Source organism: Ambystoma mexicanum, chromosome 3q, assembly GCF_040938575.1.
Source record: "Ambystoma mexicanum isolate Mex_15411 chromosome 3q, UKY_AmexF1_1, whole genome shotgun sequence".
Taxonomy (NCBI): Eukaryota; Metazoa; Chordata; class Amphibia; order Caudata; family Ambystomatidae; genus Ambystoma; species Ambystoma mexicanum.
The window spans coordinates 1,038,137,345-1,038,164,101 of record NC_090926.1 but is presented as its reverse complement, the minus strand read 5'-3'; the positions used below and the strand labels follow the sequence as shown (position 1 = coordinate 1,038,164,101).

Below are 26,757 nucleotides of genomic sequence, written 5' to 3'. Positions count from 1 at the left end.
TGCCAGCATATTGGTGCACCTTTCTCATTTCAAAATGTTCTTCATGTGTGTTTGCAACATTTCAGGTGAGTTTTGCTGCCGTTTCATATATTAGGGTAGCTTTCCGGCCCGTTCCGGCATGTTCCGGGTTTTACACACACCCCATGAAAATAAGGTTGTTTCAAACTTTTTTGTGTATCAATGACCCTTTGAGGTCCTGAGGCATTGCTTGCTCTCACTGCCTCAAGGCCTCACTTGTAAATAGGTTCTACTTCTACTTGGATCACACTGTAATGCAATCCTGCAGAAGAGACACTGTGACCTGTCTGCACCAGGCCCCGTCCATGCCTGCATGTCCTCGGAACCTGCAGTCTCAGCAAGACACATCCGTTAGGCATGTAGCCCGCCTTACCTTTTAAAATTACTAAAAGCAGTGCTGGGAGAGTCACTGCCATCCAATAATGGCCCCCTCCCCTGCTCCACGCCGCTGGGCCTGGGGAGAGGGGAATGCGCTTCTTCCCGAGTTTCGTTTCTTCAAGCTGTGGAAAAGGACGGGTTTCAATTCTCTATTTATTGGAGGGCTTGGCACGGTTCCCGGAGATCACGTGCAACTTCCCAAACCAAATCTAGAGAATCCACGAATCCACCCCTCCATCCCCGCTGCATGTTTCCCCTTATTGTCCCTCTACGCAGTTAACGTAAGCTGTGCCGTGATAGGTGTGCTCAGACGCCCCATCCCCCAACCACATAGGTTGCTAGGCCCTATAGTTCGCGAGGATTGGTTTTAGGGGGCTGGCGGAGGAGATGCTACTGACGGGTGGGTGGACTTGGAGGGGTAGAAAAGGCAAAACTCTCCTCCCCTCTCCATTGTCCCAGGCACGCGCATTGAGGTAAGTGGAGACACGCAGAACTTGAAGCATGTGTTGGACGGGGGGTGCGTCGGCCGAGCTGTGGTGTGCGTGTGTTCTAGTAACGGCACAGCGGGGAATGGTGCGGCCAATATTGAAAGCTATTGGCAGATGTGGGTATAATGCAGGGTTTCTCTGTCTTAAAAGTGCTCATGGTTTTCATATCTGCGTGACTGTTGGGTGTGTCAGGGTACAGAGCCATCTTGGTTCAATGCGAAAGGATCTGATTTGCCACGGAGAAATGTTGACAGTGTTATAGTTGCGGTGAAACACAAACCGGCCAGAAAAGACGCGGTAATATCGGCGCGCGCAAGACGCCATTATCATGAACGCCTGTGGTGTCCGCTTGCTCTTTACACATGTACAAAATAACAGGGCTCTTAGAGAGCAAACCCCTCCCCCATAAGTATTAGGCAGAGACACTGTTGGAAACAAGCGTTGGCAATGCCAATAGTGTTGGCGTTTACTGCTGTTCTGCGCATGTTGCATTTAGGCATTCGGGTGTAAGGAGGAGAGTGGACAGTTTTAAAGGAGGGTGTGATAAGGAGCGTAGGTGCGCAATAGAATGACAAGGGGGATGGAGCAAGGGCAGACGCGATTGCCAGAGGGTGGCATCGATGAATAACAGGAAATAGGAGCCAGAGTGAGAGGGTAAGAAATAAAGCGAGTGTTAGAGGTAGGATGAGGGGGTAAGGTGGGTGGGGGAATAGAGGCGGAAGGGTGGGTGGCGGGGGTATAGAAGGATTAGCGTTGAGTATTGTATTGTATTCTAGTTGTCATTTATATAACGCTTTCCCCATTTGTGTGGCCTGAAAGTGCTTTCTTTGTGGATCGCATGTTTGAAATTCTGCTAGTCACTTGAATACTAACTATGCGGTGGTAAGGACATGCTGAAGAATCGAGAAAGAGGGTTGGGGTGGATTAGGTGGGCATAGAGAGAGTGGGGTGGGTGAAGGTATAGAGAGAAGGGTGGGATGGGTGGGGATAGAGTGGCAGTGGGGTGGGGAATAGAGAGAGTGGGGGTGAGATGGGTGGGGAATAGAGAGAGTGGGGTCAGATGGGTGGGCATAGAGAGAGTGGGGTGGGTGAAGGTATAGAGAGAAGGGTGGGATGGGTGGGGATAGAGTGGCAGTGGGGTGGCGAATAGAGAGAGTGGGGGTGAGATGGGTGGGAATAGAGAGAGTGGGGGTGAGATGGGTGGGAATAGAGAGAGTGGGGTTGGGATGGGTGGGGAATAGAGAGAGTGGGGTGGGATGGGTGGTCATAGAGAGAGTGGGGTGGGTGAAGGTAGAGAGAGAGGGGTGGGGATAGAGTGGCAGTGGGGTGGGGAATAGAGAGAGTGGGGGTGAGATGGGTGGGGAATAGAGAGAGTGGGGGTGAGATGGGTGGGAATAGAGAGCGTGGGGTTGGGATGGGTGGGGAATAGAGAGAGTGGGGTGAGATGGGTGGGGAATAGAGAGAGTGGGGTGGGGGTGGATTAGGTGGACATAGAGAGAGTGGGGTGGGTGAAGGTAGAGAGAGAGGGGTGGGATGGGTGGGGATAGAGTGGCAGTGGGGTGGGGAATAGAGAGAGTGGGGGTGAGATGGGTGGGGAATAGAGAGAGTGGGGGTGAGATGGGTGGGAATAGAGAGCGTGGGGTTGGGATGGGTGGGGAATAGAGAGAGTGGGGTGAGATGGGTGGGGAATAGAGAGAGTGGGGTTGGGGTGGATTAGGTGGGCATAGAGAGAGTGGGGTGGGTGAAGGTAGAGAGAGAGGGGTGGGATGGGTGGGGATAGAGTGGCAGTGGGGTGGGGAATAGAGAGAGTGGGGGTGAGATGGGTGGGGAATAGAGAGAGTGGGGGTGAGATGGGTGGGAATAGAGAGCGTGGGGTTGGGATGGGTGGGGAATAGAGAGAGTGGGGTGATATGGGTGGGGAATAGAGAGAGTGGGGGTGAGATGGGTGGGAATAGAGAGCGTGGGGTTGGGATGGGTGGGAAATAGAGAGAGTGGGGTGAGATGGGTGGGGAATAGAGAGAGGGGTTGGGGTGGATTAGGTGGGCATAGAGAGAGTGGGGTGGGTGAAGGTAGAGAGAGAGGGGTGGGATGGGTGGGGATAGAGTGGCAGTGGGGTGGGGAATAGAGAGAGTGGGGGTGAGATGGGTGGGGAATAGAGAGAGTGGGGGTGAGATGGGTGGGAATAGAGAGCGTGGGGTTGGGATGGGTGGGGAATAGAGAGAGTGGGGTGAGATGGGTGGGGAATAGAGAGAGTGGGGTTGGGGTGGATTAGGTGGGCATAGAGAGTGGGGTGGGTGAAGGTAGAGAGAGATGGGTGGGGATAGAGTGGCAGTGGGGTGGGGAATAGAGAGAGTGGGGGTGAGATGGGTGGGGAATAGAGAGAGTGGGGGTGAGATGGGGGGAATAGAGAGAGTGGGGGTGAGATGGGTGGGAATAGAGAGAGTGGGGTTGGGATGGGTGGGGAATAGAGAGAGTGGGGTTGGGGTGGATTAGGTGGGCATAGAGAGAGTGGGGTGGGTGAAGGTAGAGAGAGAGGGGTGGGATGGGTGGGGATAGAGTGGCAGTGGGGTGGGGAATAGAGAGAGTGGGGGTGAGATGGGTGGGGAATAGAGAGAGTGGGGGTGAGATGGGTGGGAATAGAGAGCGTGGGGTTGGGATGGGTGGGGAATAGAGAGAGTGGGGTGGGATGGGTGGGGAATAGAGAGAGTGGGGTGGGGAATAGAGAGAGTGGGGGTGAGATGGGTGGGAATAGAGAGAGTGGGGGTGAGATGGGTGGGAATAGAGCGAGTGAGGTTGGGATGGGTGGGGAATAGAGAGAGTGGGGTGGGATGGGTGGGGAATAGAGAGAGTGGGGTGGGATGGGTGGGGAATAGAGAGAGTGGGGTGGGATGGGTGGGGAATAGAGAGAGTGGGGGTGAGATGGGTGGGAATAGAGAGAGTGGGGGTGAGATGGGTGGGAATAGAGAGAGTGGGGTTGGGATGGGTGGGGAATAGAGAGAGTGGGGTGAGATGGGTGGGGAATAGAGAGAGTGGGGGTGAGATGGGTGGGAATAGAGAGATTGGGGTTGGTGAAGGTAGAGAGAGAAGGGTGGGATGGGTGGGGATAGAGTGGTAGTGGGGTGGCGAATAGAGAGAGTGGGGGTGAGATGGGTGGGGAATAGAGAGTGGGGGTGAGATGGGTGGGAATAGAGGGAGTGGGGTGGGTCAAGGTAGAGAGAGTGGGGTGGGATGGGTGGGGAATAGAGAGATTGGGGTTGGGATGGGTGGGGAATAGAGAGAGTGGGGTGAGATGGGTGGGGAATAGAGCGAGTGGGGGTGAGATGGGTGGGGAATAGAGAGAGTGGGGGTGAGATGAGTGGGGAATGGAGAGAGTGGGGGTGAGATGGGTGGGGAATAGAGAGAGTAGGGGTGAGATGGGTGGGGAATAGAGAGAGTGGGGGTGAGGTGGATTAGGTGGGCATAGAGAGAGTGGGGTGGGTGAAGGTAGAGAGAGAGGGGTGGGATGGGTGGGGATAGAGTGGCAGTGGGGTGGGGAATAGAGAGAGTGGGGGTGAGATGGGTGGGGAATAGAGAGAGTGGGGGTGAGATGGGTGGGAATAGAGAGCATGGGGTTGGGATGGATGGGGAATAGAGAGAGTGGGGTGATATGGGTGGGGAATAGAGAGAGTGGGGGTGAGATGGGTGGGAATAGAGAGCATGGGGTTGGGATGGGTGGGGAATAGAGAGAGTGGGGTGAGATGGGTGGGGAATAGAGAGAGTGGGGTTGGGGTGGATTAGGTGGGCATAGAGAGAGTGGGGTGGGTGAAGGTAGAGAGAGAGGGGTGGGATGGGTGGGGATAGAGTGGCAGTGGGGTGGGGAATAGAGAGAGTGGGGGTGAGATGGGTGGGGAATAGAGAGAGTGGGGGTGAGATGGGTGGGAATAGAGAGCGTGGGGTTGGGATGGGTGGGGAATAGAGAGAGTGGGGTGAGATGGGTGGGGAATAGAGAGAGTGGGGTTGGGGTGGATTAGGTGGGCATAGAGAGTGGGGTGGGTGAAGGTAGAGAGAGAGGGGTGGGATGGGTGGGGATAGAGTGGCAGTGGGGTGGGGAATAGAGAGAGTGGGGGTGAGAAGGGTGGGGAATAGAGAGAGTGGGGGTGAGATGGGGGGAATAGAGAGAGTGGGGGTGAGATGGGTGGGAATAGAGAGAGTGGGGTTGGGATGGGTGGGGAATAGAGAGAGTGGGGTTGGGGTGGATTAGGTGGGCATAGAGAGAGTGGGGTGGGTGAAGGTAGAGAGAGAGGGGTGGGATGGGTGGGGATAGAGTGGCAGTGGGGTGGGGAATAGAGAGAGTGGGGGTGAGATGGGTGGGGAATAGAGAGAGTGGGGGTGAGATGGGTGGGAATAGAGAGCGTGGGGTTGGGATGGGTGGGGAATAGAGAGAGTGGGGTGGGATGGGTGGGGAATAGAGAGAGTGGGGTGGGGAATAGAGAGAGTGGGGGTGAGATGGGTGGGAATAGAGAGAGTGGGGGTGAGATGGGTGGGAATAGAGAGAGTGAGGTTGGGATGGGTGGGGAATAGAGAGAGTGGGGTGGGATGGGTGGGGAATAGAGAGAGTGGGGTTGGGATGGGTGGGGAATAGAGAGAGTGGGGGTGAGATGGGTGGGGAATAGAGAGAGTGGGGGTGAGATGGGTGGGAATAGAGAGCGTAGGGTTGGGATGGGTGGGGAATAGAGAGAGTGGGGTGGGATGGGTGGGGAATAGAGAGAGTGGGTTTGGGATGGGTGGGGAATAGAGAGAGTGGGGGTGAGATGGGTGGGAATAGAGAGAGTGGGGGTGAGATGGGTGGGAATAGAGAGAGTGGGGTTGGGATGGGTGGGGAATAGAGAGAGTGGGGTGAGATGGGTGGGGAATAGAGAGAGTGGGGGTGAGATGGGTGGGAATAGAGAGACTGGGGTTGGTGAAGGTAGAGAGAGAAGGGTGGGATGGGTGGGGATAGAGTGGTAGTGGGGTGGCGAATAGAGAGAGTGGGGGTGAGATGGGTGGGGAATAGAGAGAGTGGGGGTGAGATGGGTGGGAATAGAGGGAGTGGGGTGGGTCAAGGTAGAGAGAGTGGGGTGGGATGGGTGGGGAATAGAGAGATTGGGGTTGGGATGGGTGGGGAATAGAGAGAGTGGGGTGAGATGGGTGGGGAATAGAGCGAGTGGGGGTGAGATGGGTGGGGAATAGAGAGAGTGGGGGTGAGATGAGTGGGGAATGGAGAGAGTGGGGGTGAGATGGGTGGGGAATAGAGAGAGTAGGGGTGAGATGGGTGGGGAATAGAGAGAGTGGGGGCGAGATGGGTGGGAATAGAGAGAGTGGGGGTGAGGTGGGTGGGGAATAGAGAGAGTGGGGGTGAGATGGGTGGGGTATAGAGAGAGTGGGGGTGAGATGGGTGGGGAATAGAGAGAGTGGGGGTGGGATGGGTGGGGAATAGAGAGAGTGGGGGTGGGATGGGTGGGGAATAGAGAGAGTGGGGGTGAGATGGGTGAGGAATAGAGAGAGTGAGGGTTAGATGGGTGGAGAATACAGAGAGGTGAGGAATAGAGAGAGTGGGGGTGAGATGGGTGGAGAATAGAGAGAGTGGGGGGTGAGATGGGTGGGAATAGAGAGATTGGGGTTGGAGTGGATTAGGTGGGCATAGAGAGTGGGGTGGGATGGGTGGGGAATAGAGAGAGTGGGGTGAGATGGGTGGGGAATAGAGAGAGTGGGGTTGGGGTGGATTAGGTGGGCATAGAGAGAGTGGGGTGGGTGAAGGTAGAGAGAGTAGGGTGATATGGGTGGGGAATAGAGAGAGTGGGGTTGAGATGGGTGGGGGATAGAGAGAGTGGGGTTGGGATGGGTGGGGAATAGAGCGAGTGGGGTTGGGATGGAATGGGTGGGGATAGAGTGAGTGGGGGTGGGATATGTTGGAATAGAGCGAGTGTGGGTGGGGTCGGTGGGATTGGTGGGGATAGAGAGAGAATGGGGGTGCGTGAAGGTAGGTTACATTTGTTCGTCCTGCTCCCCCGATGCTAGTGCTCATCTAGCTCCCTCACACCGTCTCAGGCTTTCCAGGCACTCCGCACTCGGCACTTGGACACAAATAATACGCAAAGCCAGAGGTTTGGGTGTAAAAGCCGTAATGTTAACACACACATCAGGCTCTGGAGGGCAGCATCAACTCTACCCCCTCCCAGGCCTGGCTCATACTTATGTGCAATGCAAAGCTACATATTAATCTCCTCCCGTTAGCCGTACGTATTCATAACAACAGGTCATTTCGCCGAAGAGAGGCAATCAAGTACATCTCAGATTGTCTTTGCAAAGCAGGCTCTTATCGACCTGCCTTGGGATTTAAGCCAGCAGCTTGAGCTTCAGCGCCCTGTACTTCTCAGAAGGGAGGGCTGTTGATGCCCATCTGCAAGGCCTGGCTGGCAGACATTCCACAGCTAGCTCGGCTGGTTGTGCTCCGGTGGTTCTCTGCAACATCTGCTTTCATGGCTTAGATGTTTATGCCAGTCCTTATGCCAAATCATTAGGCCAGGCTTCCTGCTTCAGATGTGATGCATCTCAAACCAAAAGAAAGTGCAGAATCAGAAATGTGCCAGGTAACAGGGTGGGATGGGTGAGGATAGGGACAGTGGGGGTGGGATGGGGAATAGAGAAAGTGGGGGTGGGATGAGTGGGGAATAGAGAGAGTGGGGGTGGGTGGGGAATAGAGAGAATGTGGGTGGGCGGGAATAGACAGAGTGGGGTTGGGATGGGTGGGGAATAGAGAGAGTGGGGGTGGGTGGGGAATAGAGAGAATGTGGGTGGGTGGGAATAAACAGAGTGGGGTTGGGATAGGTGGGGATAGAGCGAGTGGGGTTGAGGTGGAATGGGTGGGGATAGAGTGAGTGGGGGTGGGGTGGCATAGGTGGGGATAGAGCGAGTGGGGTGGGGTCGGTGGGGAATAGAGAGAATGGGGTGGGTGGGAATAGAGAGAGTGGGGTTGGGGTGGAATGGGTGGGGCTAGAGTGAGCGGGGGTGGGATAGGTGGGTGTAGAGCGAGTGGGGTCGGTGGGATTGGTGGAGATAGAGTGGGGTTGGGGTGGATGGGCAATCAACTAGTGAAAAGAAGTGCCCATTGGCAAGAGAGGACCTCCTTGTAAGAGGCTGAATACTGGAACATCAAGAACCCAAAAGAGAAGAAAGAGTCTGTGAGCACACTGTACTGGGGAAGAGTGAACCCAGTGAACGAGAGAAAGAACAAGAGCATAGGGAAGTGGGGACCAGACACAGCAACGATGACCCAACCATTCAAAGTTATAGTACTGTAATTAATATTTGGGACAGTCTAACATAAGGCCGTGCAGTATGTCCACTCTCTTAATGCGTTTAGACAGGTGGCGTGGCAGTCGTAATAAATGCGTTTGGTCTTCCCAATTAACCAGTATCGGGGCAAGGATGGTGGCCATGGCATTTTATGGGGCCTGATAGATTAGAGAGAATGCAGAGCCAATTGAGAAATCAAGTCACTGTTGCCTGTAGAATGGTACACAGTGGCTCTTCGGAAAGCCAATAAAAATAGAAGAAGGTGAATAGAGGAAAGGAGGAGGCCATTGATAGAGGATGCATTTGTGATGAGCAAGAGAGCTCCACATTCTTAATAGCAGAAACAAGAGTCCAGGATGTCGATGAGAAACATATCTCTGGGCACTGGAAGATGTCGCTGACAGATGAACACACATAGTGATGCCTCAGCAAGTGTACACAATGTCCAGGGCTATATTACTTTAGATACTGCTATTCACCGAGATGTAGAAGCAGTGGCAGGCCAGTCTGACTATCACTATACTTAATCGCACAGGGAGGTTATGCAGCAGGCCCAGAAACACAAAACCCCAGAGAATTAGAAATTCAGACAGAAACGTTCACAAGGCAGGGGGGTGACTTCTGAAGCCTGCACTTACCACCACTTGCTGTTATGCACTTAACCTTGCACTGCAACCTGCTGGCCACACTTCTTGTTTTCAATGTTTTGATCCTATGTCCTGCACTTCCTACTTGCTTCGGCACTTCTCCCCTTTTCCTCTCCCCTGCACTTGCGCAATCTCAATGTCACCTGGCCAAGTAATATCGTTGCCTTGTCCACCTGTGTTCCCCTCCCCTGCCTCGTCGCGCCTTGAAACACTTGTGTATCGGCACGCCATAAATAAAATATCATATCATATCAAGCCTTCAACACTTAATCCTTCAGAGCACGGAAAAGCCAGCAAAACCGAGAGGTGCACCAAGCCCTCGGGTGGGGAGGTGCACCAACAGTAACTAAGACACAAGTCGTGGTATGACCTGTGCCCTGGGTAGCTAAACTAGTTTGGGAATAGCCCTACTGTAATTCAAGGCATAACATTACAATGAGAGAAATTGGGAGTACATGCCAAACAGGGACGTTTTTTTTTTCCCCAAATATATTTTTATTAGTGAAATAACACACATAAAACAAACTTGAATAGGGCTGTTTTTAATGTAGCTTCATATTGGCGGGCATAACGGTTTCAGTCTGTGTCAACACGTTCACAATTTTCGCACAATACAGAAGAGAGGATCAAGTAAGCAATGCAGCGATTCCCTTTGCCCAGGATCACACAATGCTGTTGAAGTGGCGAGACAGGAATTTGTGCAAGTCTCCTATTTCCAAAATTGTCAATGCTACAGCTGGATCGTATGTAATTTCGCAGCTTTTCGTATACACGAGGATAAGGATTATGTCCCCCCACTGTCATACACAAATGGACTCACCTTCCATCGCCCGAATTGCCGGTCTAACATCACTCTTTGCTATCTGTCAGAAAATCCTATCGGTAGGAAAATCTGACAGGAATTGTAATGTCATTTTTTGCTACCTGTCAGAAAATCTTACCGACAGCAGGCAATTGGGCAAGCCACCCAGGGGTAGGAAAAAGTGACGGGGTAGGAAAATCTGACAGCCTGACCTATCATTTTTTGCTACCTGTCAGTAAATCCTACCGAGAGCAGGCACTGGGCAACCCACCCAGGGGTAGGAAAAAGTGACGGGGTAGGAAAATCTGACACCTTACCTGTCATTTTTTCCTACCCATCAGAAAATCCTACCAACAGCAGGCATTGGGCAACCCACCCAGGGGTAGGAAAAAGTGACAGAGTAGGAAATTCTGACAGCCTGACCTGTCATTTATTCCTACCCGTCATAAAATCCTACCGACAGCAGCAATTTGGCAACCCACCCAGAGGTAGGAAAAAGTGATGGGGTAGGAAAATCTGACAGCCTGCCCTGTCATTTTTTGCTACCCGTCAGAAAATCCTAGCGAGAGCAGGCATTGGGCAACCAACCTTGGGGTAGGAAAAAGTGACGGGGTAGGAAAATCTGACAGCCTGACCTGTCATTTTTTCCTACCCGTCAGAAAATCCTACCGAGAGCAGGCAAGCCACCCAGGGGTAGGAAAAAGTGACGGGGTAGGAAAATCTGACAGCTTGACCTGTCATTTTTTCCTACCCGTCAGAAAATCCTACCGACAGCAGGCATTGGGCAACCCACCCAGGGGTAGGAAAAAGTGACGGGGTAGGAAAATCTGACAGCCTGGCCTGTCATTTTTTCCTACCCATCAGAAAATCCTACCGACAGCAGGCATTGGGCAACCCACCCAGGGGAAGGAAAAAGTGACAGCCTGGCCTGTCATTTTTTCCTACCCGTCAGAAAATCCTACCGACAGCAGGCATTGGGCATGCCACCCAGGGGTAGGAAAAAGTGATGGCGTAGGGAAATCTGACAGCCTGACCTGTCATTTTTTGCTACCCGTCAGAAAACCCTACCGAGAGCAGGCATTGGGCAACCCACCTTGGGGTAGGAAAAAGTGACGGGGTAGGAAAATCTGACAGCCTGGCCTGTCATTTTTTCCTACCCGTCAGAAAATCCTACCGCCAGCAGGCATTTGCCCTTGTACCAGGAAAGTGGGGTAAGTGGAGTAAGAGGTTATGGAAACAATTCCTCTTTTTTCAGTTTGATGACATACCCAAGTGGATTGTAACCTCTCCTGATGCAAGATACTCACGGAGGTCGGTGGAGGTTTCCGAAAGCCCAGCCAGCGTGTGTGTGCCGAGGGGGCAATGTTCAAGGCGCTTTAGGAAGTAGCAACCTATAGAGAGATGGGGGCATTGCTTAAAGAGTCGGGGACTGAGACCCCATGAGTTCCCGCCAGTATGCTGTCACACATGGGTGGGATGCAGAGTGCCCTCTTACGGCAGCCCAAACACTGATGTGCTTTTTTCAAAGAGGTGTTTTATTTGCAGGTAATTTCTTAATGGGGGCGGGCATGTTAATGGCAAAATGAGGAAAGCAGATTATTGTGTAAATATAGACTTGGGTGTGAGAAAATCGCCCCTCCAACGAAAGGGCCCTGCCTCTCTGACTTTCGATCCTGATGAGACCCCCGGCCCAGCCTAGATCCCCCATGAATGAGGGTCTTGTGGAACACCAGGCACCTTCTCCCTGACCTCAGCATGCTTTGCCCTGCCGCCTCATGTTACTGCTGGGGGAGATGGCTCATCCAGGCAGCACTGAGCCTTGACCACATCAAACAAGATCTAAGGCGAGGGCACCCCCTCACCCATGCCCTAGGCCGGTGTAAAATGGTTGAGGTGTGTAGACACTGCCCTAAGCGCCCCCTCCCCTGCCCCTACTGCTTTCCTCTGTAAAAAGATGCCTCTGCTATTTCGGCGGCCCTCCCCCCACTATTTAACTATAAGTCACGACTGAGCATGCGCACGCACTGCACACTTTATTTAGTATTCATTTTTGCAGTTTCATAGCGCTACAGGCTTCTGAGCGCTGCTCATTACCAACAGAGTATGGTTCTCATTTATCGACCTCAGCAGGTTAAACATCAAAGCTTTCTCTGAATACGGAACATGAGGGAAGAAACCTGGGCATGTACTGCAATGGGGGCGGGAAGAGGTGTCAGCGGATGGATGCGAGGATGCGCGCATGTGTGAAAGAGCCCAGGGGGGCATGGAGAAACATCCACAAGGGCTGAGAAGCCAATGTGGGCATGGCTGCATACAGATTGGTGCAGTAGAGGTGCACTAATGGCAGTGTTCTCTCTGGCCATCTTATGGTCACAGTAAAAAGAGCTTCCTGCGGGGAAAGAGGGGCTGGGGGGCGGGTGGTGGGGACACACATCACAGAGGCAATATGCCCTGGTCTTTCTACAGCACAATTCCAACCATGGAAGTGACTTTTGAATAAGTTGCCATAAGTAAGCAAAATGGGAAACAAAAGCAAATGTAAGTTGTTTAAGGCTATACCACAAGTCTGGGGTTGAGTTTTGTGCCAACTAAAGACGTTTCCGTGCTCCAGGCTATTATTGCAATTCAAACAAATGTCGCAGTTGGTGTGGGGCTGAAAAGGGGCTTTTGACCCCAACCCCTTGAGAATGCAGTTAAAGATATTGCTCCACTCTTCAGGAACTGCGCCACACTGAATACTGGCGAGAAAGTGGTATTTATTGGATTGCCCTTTATGGATGACACGTGTTTCGACACACCCGTGTCTTTTTCAAATCAGGGCTATTAGCAAAGCTACAACAACATATATATATTGTTCATGTGATAATATTCACAGAGTAAGCATATATTTGAGGGCAACATGTAAAATAAAACAAATATAGGAAAAAGGTCATAATAAAAAGAAATAATCATGGTGTGGTGTAATCACAGAGAAATAAGGAGGGGGGAGAGGAGAGGAGGATGACGGTAAGTACAAGAAAAAACACAGTATGGAAAAAGAAATAGAATAAACACGTTAATAAATGCTTTAAATCAAATGTGTAGCTCATAAAACAAATGATCATTTGTCCTTTGAAGATAAGCTATAAAGAGTTTCGCTCTTTGGGGCCTTACCTATATTCCAAATCTAGATTTTTCAATTTAATGAAACAAACAGTCACAGGATAAATCCCCCTGTTGAAAATGGTGCCAAAAATCCCGAGTTAACCAGCAATTGCAAAGCATGTAAATTTCCTTTTAGTGTCATAGATTATGTGTAAATGAGTAGTGATGTTTCATCTATTAAGGGTAGTCAAACAATTAGCAATTGAAGTAAGTGCACATAATGATTAAAAAATGGACAAGGTACTTGACTGGTAAATACTGCAAACGTGCAAAGAAAAAGCAACGGTTGCAACATCGCTATAGTTGCGCTCGTAGCCTAAACACTGATTTAAAGAACGGACACAGCGAGGTGAATGCTTCCGATAAAGCCGTGTGGTGTACAGCACTATGGATTGTGCTGGTGCACATAATATCAAAGTATAAGCGCCATGATTGTGCTTGTGACATAAACGCCGGTTTTTAGACAAACACAGCAAGGATACAGCCGTGCGGTACACAGCGCTAACAATTGCGCTCGTGCACAATATCAGGGTGCAGGGTTGAAGTGCCCGTTTACCTTAGAAAAATAAATTAACCTGGAGCTTACCTCCGAGTCGCACACAATCTCCTGTTGTCTGGATAAGTCTGTGAACCGCTAGTCCTGAGTTTACAGGGGTTGTCTAGGCAACCCTAGTCCTACAACTATTTCTATTAGGTCCCATACACAAAGTCAGGCAAAATAATGAGTGCCATGTTTTGGGCTCGTTCACAATACTGTCGCTAAAGCTCATTAGTGATGGAATGTTAGGCAACAGTCCCACGGGTTTGCAAGATAAGTATATTATTTAAAAAATATAAAACATTTTTTTACCTTATTTGTATGCATCAATTGCTCTATAAAGCAATGGGTATGTGCTTAGATAGTAACATCGATGGTCACGAATGAAGCAGGGAAAATATATGTATAATACATGGCCAAATGGCTAGTAACAGCTATAATGCTGGTAATGGATGCGGGTCCCCATAAGGGGGATGTAGTGGGGAAAAATGGACACATCCCTGGTTACATTATCCAAATGAGAATTTGCAAATGATGCGGGCTTCCATCTGGCGTAGGAGGACTTCTCTATTTCCACCTCTCTTGATTCAACATTACCACTTGCCTAACATTGGCAAATGAATCATCAATTGGATGATAAAATGAATGTGAGATTTATTGGACTCAGACAGGCTTCTCTGGGTGAGAGAGGTGGAAATAGAGAAGTCCTCCTACGCCAGATGGAAGCCCGCATCATTTGCAAATTTAGAACAACAGAGTTTGGCCTGAATCAAGACCATGAGATGGCGTATTTTCTTTAAAAATTCAAATGTTTTCACTGACATGTAATATGTACTAATACTCGATATTGTATTATATATATATATATATATATATATATATATATATATATATATATATATATATATATATATATATATATATATATATATATATATTACATGGACGCAGTAGCGTCCATGTAGTTATGTTGGTGTTTCCATAGGAAGAGCATTTTTTGGGTGGCTTATAACTTCACTCCCTCTGGACGAATCCTCACCAAACTGTGCAAAAAAGGTATATGGCCCACGCCAAATTTGTTTGCAAAGTTTGGAGCGGTTTGGTCCATGGGGGGCAAAGTTATAGGGGTGGTCACAAAACCTTTGTTTTTTCCCATAGACATAATGGGAAAAAACTTTGCGCACGCCTACAGCCCAAACCGCTGGACGGATTTACACCAAATTTGCGGCAGGAGCGGGGGCTTGCTCCCGAAAGTGTGCTTTTGCAAATTTGGTGTAAATCTGTCCAGTAGTTTTTTTTTAAATGACCAAAATGTAAGGCAAAAAAATTTGTGATATCTCCGTTCGCTTCGCGGACGGACTTCCCGGTTTGCTCCGCGGACAGTGCCCTGATTGGCCAGGCAGCTTGTGTGATGTCCGCGAACATGCGACGTGTTCGCTGATTGGACAGCGTGGGGCGTGGAGCGCCTCAGATTTTTTGTGGCGCCAGCCATCTTGTATTCGCCGACGACCGCGGACAGCGTGGTGAAACTTGGATTAAAAATTGAATTTAATGGAGTGTGTTGGTGTCCAAGAGTGTTTGGGGAGGGTGGGGGAGTATGAGATAGGTTCAATGTTCTGTTTTTTTTATGTGCTAGACGCTTTTGTTGTGTTCGATTTTTCTGCGGACAACACGGCTGTTCTGAAATGTTCGTAAATAAACAGAATGGATTCGGTGTCAAGTTGAAAGTGTTTTAAGAACACTCGCGGTGTCCTGAAATGTTCGTACATAAAGAAAATGGGGGTGTTCTGAGGACGTTGTCCGTATTGTTTGCTGGCAAGTTGAATGTGTTCTAAGAACACTCGCAGTGTCCTGAAATGTTCGAAAATAAAGAAAATCGGGTGTGTTCTGAGGACGTTCTCCGTATTGTGTGCCTGCTTAGCTGTATCCAATGAGGGAATGGCACAGAGAGTGCAGTGTAAATGGTAGAAGGGCTGTCTAAGAGTTACGCGGTACGCGGACAGGGCGTGCTACATCCAGGGTTTTCCAGCAAATCCAGCATGGAAAGAAGACTGTAGGGATCAGCCAATCAGATGTTGAGGTTGTGGATTTGTGTTCAAAGAGACTGTGTATAGTGAAGATGGCAGAGGTGGAGAAAGTCAGGGTGTTGCTGCTTGGAGATATGTTTGTGCATGGTTTACAACAGTATGCTCAATGCAGGCATGTTGCAAAGAATTTTGATGTTAAAGGAGTGGAGGTGGTGTGGAGCACTGTGCCTGATTGCAATGTACAGGGAATTGTACAAGTTTGTGAAGATATGGGCAGGATGAACAGTCCCCATGTGGTAGTTTTGCACTATGGTGCTTTCCATTTGGGCTATGTCAGTGCCCCTACTTTGTTGGCAGATTTGGAACACTTGGTTCAAGCAGTAATGAACATCCTTCCAAATGCCAAAGTAATTTTTTCTGGATTAGTACAGAGGGCAATATGGGACAATAGTTCAGTTTTTTGTCTTCAGCAAAACAATGCTAGATGTGTAATAAAACGAGGCATGTGTGCCTTCATACTTAGAGCTGGTATGTTCTTCTGTAATAATGAGAATATTGATTCCAGTAATGCTGTTTATTGTAAGAAAAAAAAAATACAAAATAACAGGTGTCTGTCAAGCATCTGCAAAAAAACAAAAAAACAGCTCTTTTCAGAGCCAACCTCAAAGGGGAAATGGGGCACACTATTTAAATTTACATTCACCACGCTCAGATTTTCGATATGTCCGCGGACATGGCGGTAGTCCGCGGACATCTAAATCACTAGCTAGGGGTTCAGTATGTTCTATGTTACATGTATATAAAGTCAGGGATATTATGGTTAAGTTGTGCTACTAAAAACATGAAATTCAGTAAAAAAACTTTGTTAAAGGGACATTATGGTTAAGTTGCGCTAATAAAAACCTATGAAATTCAATGAAAAAACATTGTTAAAAGGGACGTTATGGTTAAGTTGCGCTACGAAAAACCTATCAAATTCAGTAAAAAAACTTTGTTAAAGGGACGTTATGGTTCAAAGTAAAACCGAAAAACCCCAGAAATTCGGCAGTTATGGTAAGATAAGCAACCATAACTCGCGCCACCGTGCACTGCCAACACTAACACCCAGGACATCAAAGATGACATCACAAATATAGATATATTACATGGCCACGGTAGTGGCCATGTAGTTATGGTTAAGTTGCTGTTTCCATAGGAAGAGCACTTTTTGGGCGGCTTATAACTTCGCTCCCCCTGGAAGAATCCTCACCAAACTTTGCAAAAAAAGTATATGGGCCACTCTGAATTTTGGTGAGGTTTGGTCCAGGGGGGGGGGCAAAGTTATAGGGGGGGTCCCAAAACCATAGACATAATGGGAAAAAACTTTGTTCACGCCTACAACCCAAACCGCTGGACGGATTTACACCAAATTTGCAGCAGGAGCGGCGGCTTGGTCCCAAAAGTGTGCTTTTTTTAATTTGGTGTAAATCCGTCCAGTAGTTTTTTTTAAAAAAGACAAAAAAGACAAAAATGTAAGTGAAAAAAATTAGTGATATCGGTGTCCGCTTCGCGGACACACTTCCCTGTTCGCTCCGCGGACAGGACTGGGATTGGGCAAGCGACTTGCGTGATGTCTGTGGACATCTGACGTGCGCTCCCATTGGCTGTAGTAAAGCGTGCAGTGCGTCTTCTTTTCAGAGACGCCCGCCATCTTAGTTTATTGTTCGTATATTGGCATCTGTGTCAAGCTCTGCGGTGACTTCAGACTTCACAAGTGATTATCACAACGTAACAAGGGAAAATTCCGATGCAATAAGATCAGAGGACAGCGGGGCCTCCAATGGGGCTGTGTGAGGTTCATGTGGATAACACTTCCTGAACATCCCGGGCTGCTGCAGACTTGCAGGAGACATGCCATCGGTACATGGTGGCCTGCGGAGGACCGAGGAGCGGATATCCCGTTCCCCCCACCCCCGCTCATTACCCGTGTCTCCCTCCTGTATCCCCCCAAACCCGCGCATTACCCATGTCTCCCTCCTGTACCCCCATCACCCTCCTCATGCCCGTGTCTCCCTCGTGTTCCCCCCACCCCCGCTCATTATCCGTGTCTCTCTCTTGTTTCCCCCATCCCCCGCTCATTACCCTGTCTCCCCCCCTGTACCCCCATACCCCCCGCTCATGCCCGTGTCTCTCTCTTGTTTCCCCTCACCCCCTGGTCATACCCCGTGTCTCCCCTGTTCCCCCCACCCCCGCTCATGCCCCGTGTCTCCCTCCTGTTCCCCCACCCCCCGCTTATGACCCGTGTCTCTCTCCTGTTACCCCCCACCCCCGCTCATGCCCTGTGTCTCCCTGTTGTAGCCCCCCACCCCCTGCTCATGCCCCGTGTCTCCCTCCTGTTGCCCCCCACCCCCCGCTCATGCCCCGTGTCTCTCTCCTGTTACCCCCCAGCCCCGCTCATGCCCCGTGTCTCCCTCGTGATCCCCCCACCCCCCGCTCATGCCCCGTGTCTCCCTGCTGTTGCCCCCAACCCCGCTCATGCCCTGTGTCTCCCTCGTGCTCGTGTTCCCCCCACCCTCCGCTCATGCCCCGTGTCTCTCTCCTGTTACCCACCCCCCGCTCATGCATCGTGTCTCCCTCTTGTTGCCCCCCACCCCCGCTCATGCCTGTGTCTCCCTCTTGTTCCCCCCACCCCCCGCTCATGCCCCGTGTCTTCCTGCTGTTGCCCCCACCCCCCGCTCATGCCCCGTGTCTTTCTCCTCTTACCCCCCACTCCCCTCTCATGCCCTGTGGCTCTCTCCTGTTACCCCCCACCCCCCTCTCATGCCCCGTGTCATTCTCCTGTTGCCCCCACCCCCCGGTCATGCCCCGTGTCTCTCTCCTGTTACCCCCACCCCCTCTCATGCCCTGTGTCTCCGTCGTGTTCCCCTCACCCCCCGCTTATGCCCTGTGTCTCCCTGCTGTTGCCCCCCACCCCCCTCTCATGCCCCGTGTCTCCCTCGTGTTTCTCCCACCCCCCGCTCATGCCCCGTGTCTCTCTGCTGTTGCCCCCCACCCTCCGCTCATGCCCCATGTCACCCTGATGTTGCCCCCACCACCGCTCATGCCCCGTGTCTCTCTCCTGTTACCCCCCCACCCCTCACTCATGCCCCGTGTCTCCCTTGTGTTCCCCCTGCTCATGCCCCGTGTCTCCCTGCTGTTGCCCCCCACCCCCACTGATGCCCCATGTCTTCTTCCTGTTGCCCCCACCCCCACTCATGCCCAGTGTCTCTCTCCTGTTACCCCCTACCCCCCTCTCATGCCCTGTATCTCTCTCCTGTTACCCCCATCCCCCTCTCATGCCCTGTGTCTCTCCTGTTGCCCCCCACCCCCCGGTCATGCCCCGTGTCTCCCTGCTGTTGCCCCCCACCCCCGCTCATGCCCGTGTCTCTCCCCTGTTACCCCCCACCCCCGGTCATGCCCCGTGTCTCCCTGTTGCCTCCCACCCCCCGGTCATGCCCCGTGTCTGTCTCCTGTTACCCCCCACCCCCCGCTCATGCCCCGTGTCTCTCTCCTGTTACCCCCCACCCCCCTCTCATGCCCTGTGTCTCTCTGCTGTTGCCTCCCACCTACCAGTCATGCCCTGTGTCTCCCTGCTGTTGCCCCCACCCCCCGCTCATGCCCCGTGTCTCTCTCCTGTTACCCCCCACCCCCTCTCATGCCCCGTGTCTCCCTCATGTTCCCCCACCTCCAGATCATGCCCCGTGTCTCCTTGCTGTTGCCCCCCACCCCCGCTCATGCTCCGTGTCTCCATGCTGTTGCCCCCACCACCTGCTCATGCCCTGTGTCTCTCTCCTGTTACCCCCCGCTCATGCCCCGTGTCTCCCTGCTGTTGCCCCCCACCCCCCGCTCATGCCCCATGTCTCCCTGCTGTTGCCCCCATCCACCGCTCATGCCCCATGTCTCCCTGCTATTACCCCCCCACCCCCACTCATGCCCTGTGTCTCTCTCCTGTTACCCCCCACCCCCCTCTCATGCCCCGTGTCTCTCTCCTATTGCCCCCCACCCCCCGGTCATGCCCCGTGTCTCCCTCCTGTTGTCCCCACCCCCGCTCATGCCCCATGTCTCTCTTCTGTTACCCCCCAACACCCTTTCATCCCCCGTGTCTCCCTCGTGTTCCCCCCACCCTCCGCTCATGCCCCGTGTCTCCCTGCTGTTGCCCCCCAACCCCTGCTCATGCCCCATGTCTCCCTGCTGTTGCCCACCACCCCTCACTCATGCCCCGTGTCTCCCTCCTGTTACCCCCCACCCCCCGCTCATGCCTCGTGTCTCTCAGCTGTTAACCCCCACCCACCTCTCATACCCCGTGTCTCCCTCCTGGTCCCCCCTACCCATGTCCTGTTGTGTTCTCTTTATACACCCCGCCTTCCCTTTCCATGGTGTCCATCTTGGTAAAAGATTTTCCTACCTACACCGGGACGCCGCAGACGTTCCGGTTTGGGAAGAAACATCTTTTTTTAACCCCCGGTTCCCACTTTGAGAACCTAGGATGCTAGTGGTCTTCATCCATTGAAAAGGACGTTATGGTTACGTTGCACTAATAAAAAACTATGAAAATCAATGAAAAAACTTTGTTAAAGGGACGTTATGGTAAAGTTGCACTAATAGAAACCAATGAAATTCAGGGAAAAAACTTTGTTAAAGGGACGTTATGGTAGTTGCGGCATTAAAAAGCTATGAAATTCAGTGAAAAAACGTTGGTAAAGGGACGTTATAGTTAAGTTGCGCTACTAAAAACCTATGCAATTCAGTGAAAAAACGTTGTTAAAGGGATGTTATGGTTAAGTTGCGCTACTAAAACCTATGAAATTCAGTGAAAAAACATTGTTAACGGGACGTTATGGTTCCAAGTAACACCGAAAAACCCTTGAAATTCGCCAGTTATGGTAAGCTAAGCAACCATAACTCGCACCACCACCGTGCACTTCTAAGCCTAACACCCAGGACATCAAAGATGACATCACAAATGTCATTGATGACATCACATGTGCATCTACCTTTCATGAAAAGTCTGTACAAGGGATTCTTAGTGTAATGTTAATAAAAAAAAGTGTCAAAGATTATTGGAATAAATATCAAGTGCTAATCAGTGCATTCAGCTATGCATTGATATAAATAGCATTCTATTATAAACTTCAATCCAGTATACTAAGGTACTCATGTAGAAACATAGGCATTGTGTGCAGCATACATGATGGAGGTGCAATATTAGAGTTTTGCGTACAGTGAAACTTGTGATAAGTAGATAATAAAACCCACTTACTACATAATTGCATTATTATAGACAAATCACAAAGAGACAACACCACATACAAATATGAATATATACAAGGGAATTGAAGTAAGAAAAAAAAATAGTAGCAGAAAGTGTTCATAACCTAACTGATTACCTTTATGCAGAGAAATTATTGCTCTGTTTCAAAGCTGTTACTTATCTCTATTTATCACATGATTTGTCTGGACCCTAAGGAAAATAGTGTGAGTACAACATATAAAAATATGAGCATATACAGGGAAAGTACAGTAATAAAAAAACATCAAAACTATCAGAAAGTGCTGATAACTCGACTGATAATTTTAATGCACAAAAAGGATTGCTGTCTTTCAAGGTTGTGCCTTCCCCTATGCATATGTTTCATATGATATGAATGGACCATAAGGGAATTATTGTAAAAACATACTTGAAGGATAAGTCTACATATATAGTACATTTACAATTTTTAGTTCCTGACTGTTACTGAAGAAAATCAGGTGGCCTACATATGTCAGGAAAGGAAAAAAGGGGGCGTCAGACATGTGATGCCATCAGTGATGTCATCAATGGCATTTGTGATGTCATCTTTGGTGTCCTGGGTGTTAGGCTTAGCAGTGCACGGTGGTGGCGAGAGTTATGGTTGCTTAGCTTACCATAACTGGCGAATTTCAAGGGTTTTTCGGTTTTACTTGGAACCATAACGTCCCTTTAACAACGTTTCTTCACTGAATATTTTTTATTCAGTTTTTTTATTATATATTTTTCAGTATAACCAACTTGGATTTGGCATCATATTCACCATTGATTAGACACATGCAGGTCCAAACTGTGTGTGATAGATATTTTGGAATATTCACATTTGGGTAATGTAACCAGGGATGTGTCCATTTTTCCCCACTACATTCCCCCTATGGGGACCTGCATCCATTACCAGCATTATAGCTGTTACTAGCCATTTGGCCATGTATTATACATATATTTTCCTTGCTTCATTCGTGACCATCAATGTTACTACCTAAGCACATACCCATTGCTTTATAGAGCAATTGATGCATACAAATAAGGTAACATTTTTTTAAATCTTTTTAAAATAATATACTTATCTTGCAAACCCGTGGGACTGTTGCCTAACATTCCATCACTTATGTGCTTTAGCGACAGTATTGTGAACAAGCCCAAAACATGGCGCTCATTATTTTGCCTGACCTGTGTATGGGACCTAATAGAAATAGTTGTAGGACTACGGTTGCCTAGACAACCCCTGTAAACTCAGGACTAGCGGTTCACAGACTTATCCAGACGACAGGAGATTGTGTGCGACTTGGAGGTAAGCTCCAGGTCAATTTATTTCTCGAAGGTAAACGGGCACTTCAACCCTGCACCCTGATATTGTGCACGAGCGCAATTGTTAGCGATGTGTACCGCACGGCTGTATCCTTGCTGTGTTTGTCTAAAAACCGGCGTTTATGTCACGAGCACAATCATAGCGCTTATACTTTGATATTATGTGCACCAGCACAATCCATAGTGCTGTACACCACACGGCTTTATCGGAAGCATTCACCTCGCCGTGTCCGTTCTTTGAATCAGTATTTAGGCTACGAGCGCAACTATAGCGCTGTTGCAACCGTTGCTTTTTCTTTGCACGATTGCAGTATTTACCAGTCAAGTACCTTGTCCATTTTTTAATCATTATGTGCACTTACTTCAATTGGTAATTGTTTGACTACCCTTAATAGATGAAACATCACTACTTATTTACACATAATATATGACACTAACAGGAAATTTACATGCTTTGCAACTGCTGGTTAACTCGGGATTTTTGGCACCATTTTCAATAGGGGGATTAATCCTGTGACTGTTTGTTTCATTAAATTGGAAAATCTAGATTTGGAATATAGGTAAGGCCCCGAAGGGCGAAACTCTTTATAACTTATCTTCAAAGGACAAATGATAATTTGTTTTATGAGCTACACATTTGATTTAAAGCATTTATTAACGTGTTTATTCTATTTCTTTTTCCATACTGTGTTTTTTCTTGTACTTACCGTCATCCTCCTCTCCTCTCCCCCCTCCTTATTTCTCTGTGATTACACCACACCATGATTATTTCTTTTTATTATGACCTTTTTCCTATATTTGTTTTATTTTACATGTTGCCCTCAAATATATGCTTACTCTGTGAATTTTATCACATGAACAATATATATATGTTGTTGTAGCTTTGCTAATAGCCCTGATTTGAAAAAGACACGGGTGTGTCGAAACACGTGTCATCCATAAAGGGCAATCCAATAAATACCACTTTCTCGCCAGTACTCAGTGTGGCGCAGTTCCTGAAGTGTGGAGCAATATCTTTAACAGTAAGTTATTTAAGAACAAACTTACCTGGAAAGGCAGCAGCAGTACTACTCAGGACTCTACACCTTTCACCGTTCAAGTCAGCAAACAAAGAGGGCTACTACTCCCCAAACCTGCGCATAGAAGAATTTCTCTGCCTCCCACTATCCAGCCTTGTCTCTGGACAGCCCCTCACACCATGCCCCAGTATTCGGCCAATGTCCTTCTGCCTCCTGCCATCCTCTTCACCCCAGGATGCCCTCCCTTTTATCACACTCTCCCATTTGCCAGGCGCCCCTTCCTCTTGGAGCTGACTGCATCCCTTCCCCCTAAGCCGGTGAATCTCCATGGCTGGTCGGGGGCTCACTACTAGGTGTTAGGTGTGGGGGCCACCAAGAGGCCAATGTGGACAGGACTGCACAGACTGGTGCAGCAGAGGTCCACTGCACACTTTACATAGCGCTACAGGCTTCTGCATTTTGGAGCTTGTAGTATTTATTATATGGCAAATTTAATATGGAACTCCAAGTTCCAGGATACAACGCGCGGTTGGCTAAAATTATAGGTTTGTCCTACCATTTCATACACAATGAGGAGAAACTGTACGATTTGTTCACAGAACAAGTGTGTTGATAATTGTCCAGTAATCAGGGTATCTGCAAAAAGAAAGATGTTTTGGAGGGGACACCCTTGTGTTACCTGACTGGCATACTTTTGTGTTCTTCGCCTGTGTTTGAGGCGGGATCATGACCTAATCCTGTTGAATGTTAAATAATGAACAATGTGCGCATAACTTTTAGTTTCCTCTTCAGGGCAAGATAGCTCTGGGCAACCACCTGGTCGTGCATTCATATCATGTCAGGGTGCACAATGCTCAACTCTTCTTAATTAATTCCAGATACATTTATTACAATTGTTACGATGCCCAGTGCCTGTCACAACAATTCTTAATTAACATCACGCTTCATTGCACCCAGAGTTTGCGTTCTATCTATGCTGCACCCTGTCTACTGGCGCTGAAATAGCACACATCAGTTCCCTGCCTGTTTACTGCCCTAAATACCTTAACCTTGTGCCTTAACCATTGGACAATCTTTGGTGCAATGTTTTATGTGCTCCCTTATGTGGGTACCCCACCAAATGCATTCTGGTATCTATGGTCCGGAGCTAACTATCGCAGTAAACAGAAGTTGGGTCAGTGCTGTGCTGGGTTGTGCCAGGATTGGTGGAGGCTATGCTGGGGTGACCTAGGTGAGAGGACATTGTGGCGAGTGAGCTGCGGTGGGTCAGTGCTGTGCTGGGGGTGGTTGAGGTGCTGGCTTGATCTGGGGCATGTTGGGTGCCAGGTCTAAGCTAGAGTGGAGGGTGGAGTGCTTGGAGGTGCTAGGGTTGGTGGAGGAGGTCCTACAATGACCTAGTTTGGGCGCAGCGCTGTGGTGAGTGGGCTGCTGGGCTGTGCTAATGTGGCTACAAAGGGCCTCATTACATGTTTGGTGTTCATTCAGTGGCCCCTATTCTTCATTACCATTACCGCCACTTGGTCCCTTGAGTGCACCATGGGATTACAAGTGGTGGTAATGTGGTGTAATTCCCTGTGCGTGTAGTGCACAGGGATCCATGAAATTTGTGGTGGATTTACCACCGGCGGATTTGTTGCTGGAGGGAAATCCTCCACTTTATATCCAAATGTATCATTCAGCGGTTTGTGAAAAATGGCGGTAATTCTGCTACCACCCAAAAAGCTGGCAGTAATGGAATTACCACTTTTTGCTGTACCACTGAACTTGTAATGAGGCCCTTAAAGTGTGCTGCTTTTAGCTCAGTTGGGTATGTGTTGTGCTCGGTCGAGCTATGGGATGCTTGTGTGTGCTTTGGGATGCTTGTGTGAGCTATGGGATGTGTGTGTGAGCGAGGGGATGCTTGTGTGAGCTATATGATGCTTGTGTGAGCTAGGGTTTGCTTGATTGATGCAGTGGGCATGTGATGTCTTGAGAGGAGCCTGTATTGGGATGTAATTGGGTGCTTGGCTATACAGCTCGGGTGAGCTTATGTGGGTGGGTGGGCTGCTGGGGTGAGCTAGGCTGGGTGGGTGCTGTGCTGGGGTGGTGCTTGGATGAGCCACAGTGATGTTGTTATTTGCTCTAGTGTCCTAGGGTGGGTGGGTGATGTGCTGTGATAAGCTATGTAAGCTTGTTCAGATGCTGTGTGCTGGTATGAGCTTAGGTCCAGTGGGATGATGAGGTGAATTTTGGGTAGGTGGGTGGGGTTGGTGGGAATAGCTCTGGAGGGTGTGGGGCTAGGGTGAACTAGGATGGATGGTTTGCTGGGGTGAATTAGGATTGGCATGCTAGTCTGTGTCATGCTAGGCTGGGGCGTTTTGCTGGTGTGATCTACAATCCATGGATGTTGTACCTGATGAGCTAGGTGGGTGGGTGCTGTGGTGAGTTATAGTGAGTGGCTAGGGGCTGAGATGAGTTAAAATGTGCGCCGTGTTGGGGGAGCTTATGGTGGATAGGATGCTTGATGATGGGATGCTTTGGTGAGCTTGAGTTGACAGATGGGGTGCTATAGTGATGTTGTGCTAGAGTGATCTAGGGTGCAGGGGGTGTTTCGAAGAGCTAGAGGAGGGTGGTTGTACTGCACAGGTGAGCTAGGACGGGTAGATTGTATGCTAGTAAGAGTTAGGGTGAGTGGAATGTTTTTTTTGTGGTGAGCTATGTTTTGAGCTAGGGTGGGTGAGTGGTGAGCTGGAGAAAGGAAAGGTCGGGAGTGTACTGATGCAAGCTGGGATTGGTGTGTGGATTGGTTTGCTGAGGCAGCTTATGGTGCCCTGCGTGAGCTACAATAAGTATTGTGCCAGGGCAAGCTAGGCCGGGAGGTTTATGTACTGGAGGGAGCTATGGTGGGTATGTATTGTGCGGGGATTAGTTAGGGTAGATGGGTGGCGTGCTTCGGGGAGCTAGGGTGGGTCGGTATTTTGCTGGGGAGCTAGGGCGGGGTGACATTGTTGGGTAAGCTTGTGTAGGATGCGGAAAAGTGGTTTGTTGAAGTTTGGTGGGGTGTGTGAGGTCGGGTGAGGTGTGAGGGAGGTTGTGTGACTGGGGAGAATGGGGCGCTGGGGTGAACTCATGTTTTCTGGAGTGCTTTGGCAGTGGTTGGATAGGTGGGCTGCTGATATGAGCTATGTTGAATGAGTTGTGCTTGTTTTTATTGCATTTGCATTGGGGTGAATGTTTGGCTGAGCTAAGGTTCCTGGGTGTGGTAGGTTGTGCTGGGGTGAGGTAGGTTTGCTGGGGTGAGCTAGGGTTTGCTAGGGGGCGCAAGGGTGGTTGGGGTGCTGGGGTGAGCCGCATGTGTTGCAGTGATGTAGCCGGGCTGGGAGTGATCAGGGTGTCTTAGGGTATGGGGTGGGCTAACGTATGGGAGTGAGCTTGGGTGAGTTCTTAAGGTGTGTGTGTTGGTGTGATGCTGCAACCAGCAGGGGGGATTCTAGGTGAGGAAGTGTGGGTAGAGGGTTAGGTGTGATCTTGGGGTAGCAAGTGTGGGTGAGCTATTGAGATGCTTGGGTGAGCTTGGGTGGGTGGACTCCTTGGGTGAGCTCTGGGTGGGTTGCTGGAGCACGCTGGGTTGTGTGGGTGGTGTGTTACTTTGAGGTGACCTAGCGTGTGTGAGTGGGGTGTTTGGGTGAACTATGGTGTTCTGGGGCTAGCTATGACAAATTGGTTGTTGCGCCTGGATGAGCTAGGGTAGGTGGGTATTGTGCTAGGGTAAGCTAGGGTCCTCAAGCAT

At 49.8% G+C, this 26,757-nt stretch overlaps 1 protein-coding gene across 1 annotated transcript in view; it reads left to right on the top strand.

Moving 5' to 3' along the window:
* Positions 1 to 603: 603 nt before the first annotated feature.
* LOC138583200 (galectin-3-binding protein-like) overlaps positions 604 to 26,757 on the top strand; it is a 137,406-nt gene continuing 111,252 nt past the window's right edge. The window contains exon 1 of the mRNA XM_069655228.1: positions 604 to 869. The gene's annotated coding sequence lies outside the window, so the exon portion shown is untranslated. The remainder of the gene's footprint in view (positions 870 to 26,757) is intronic.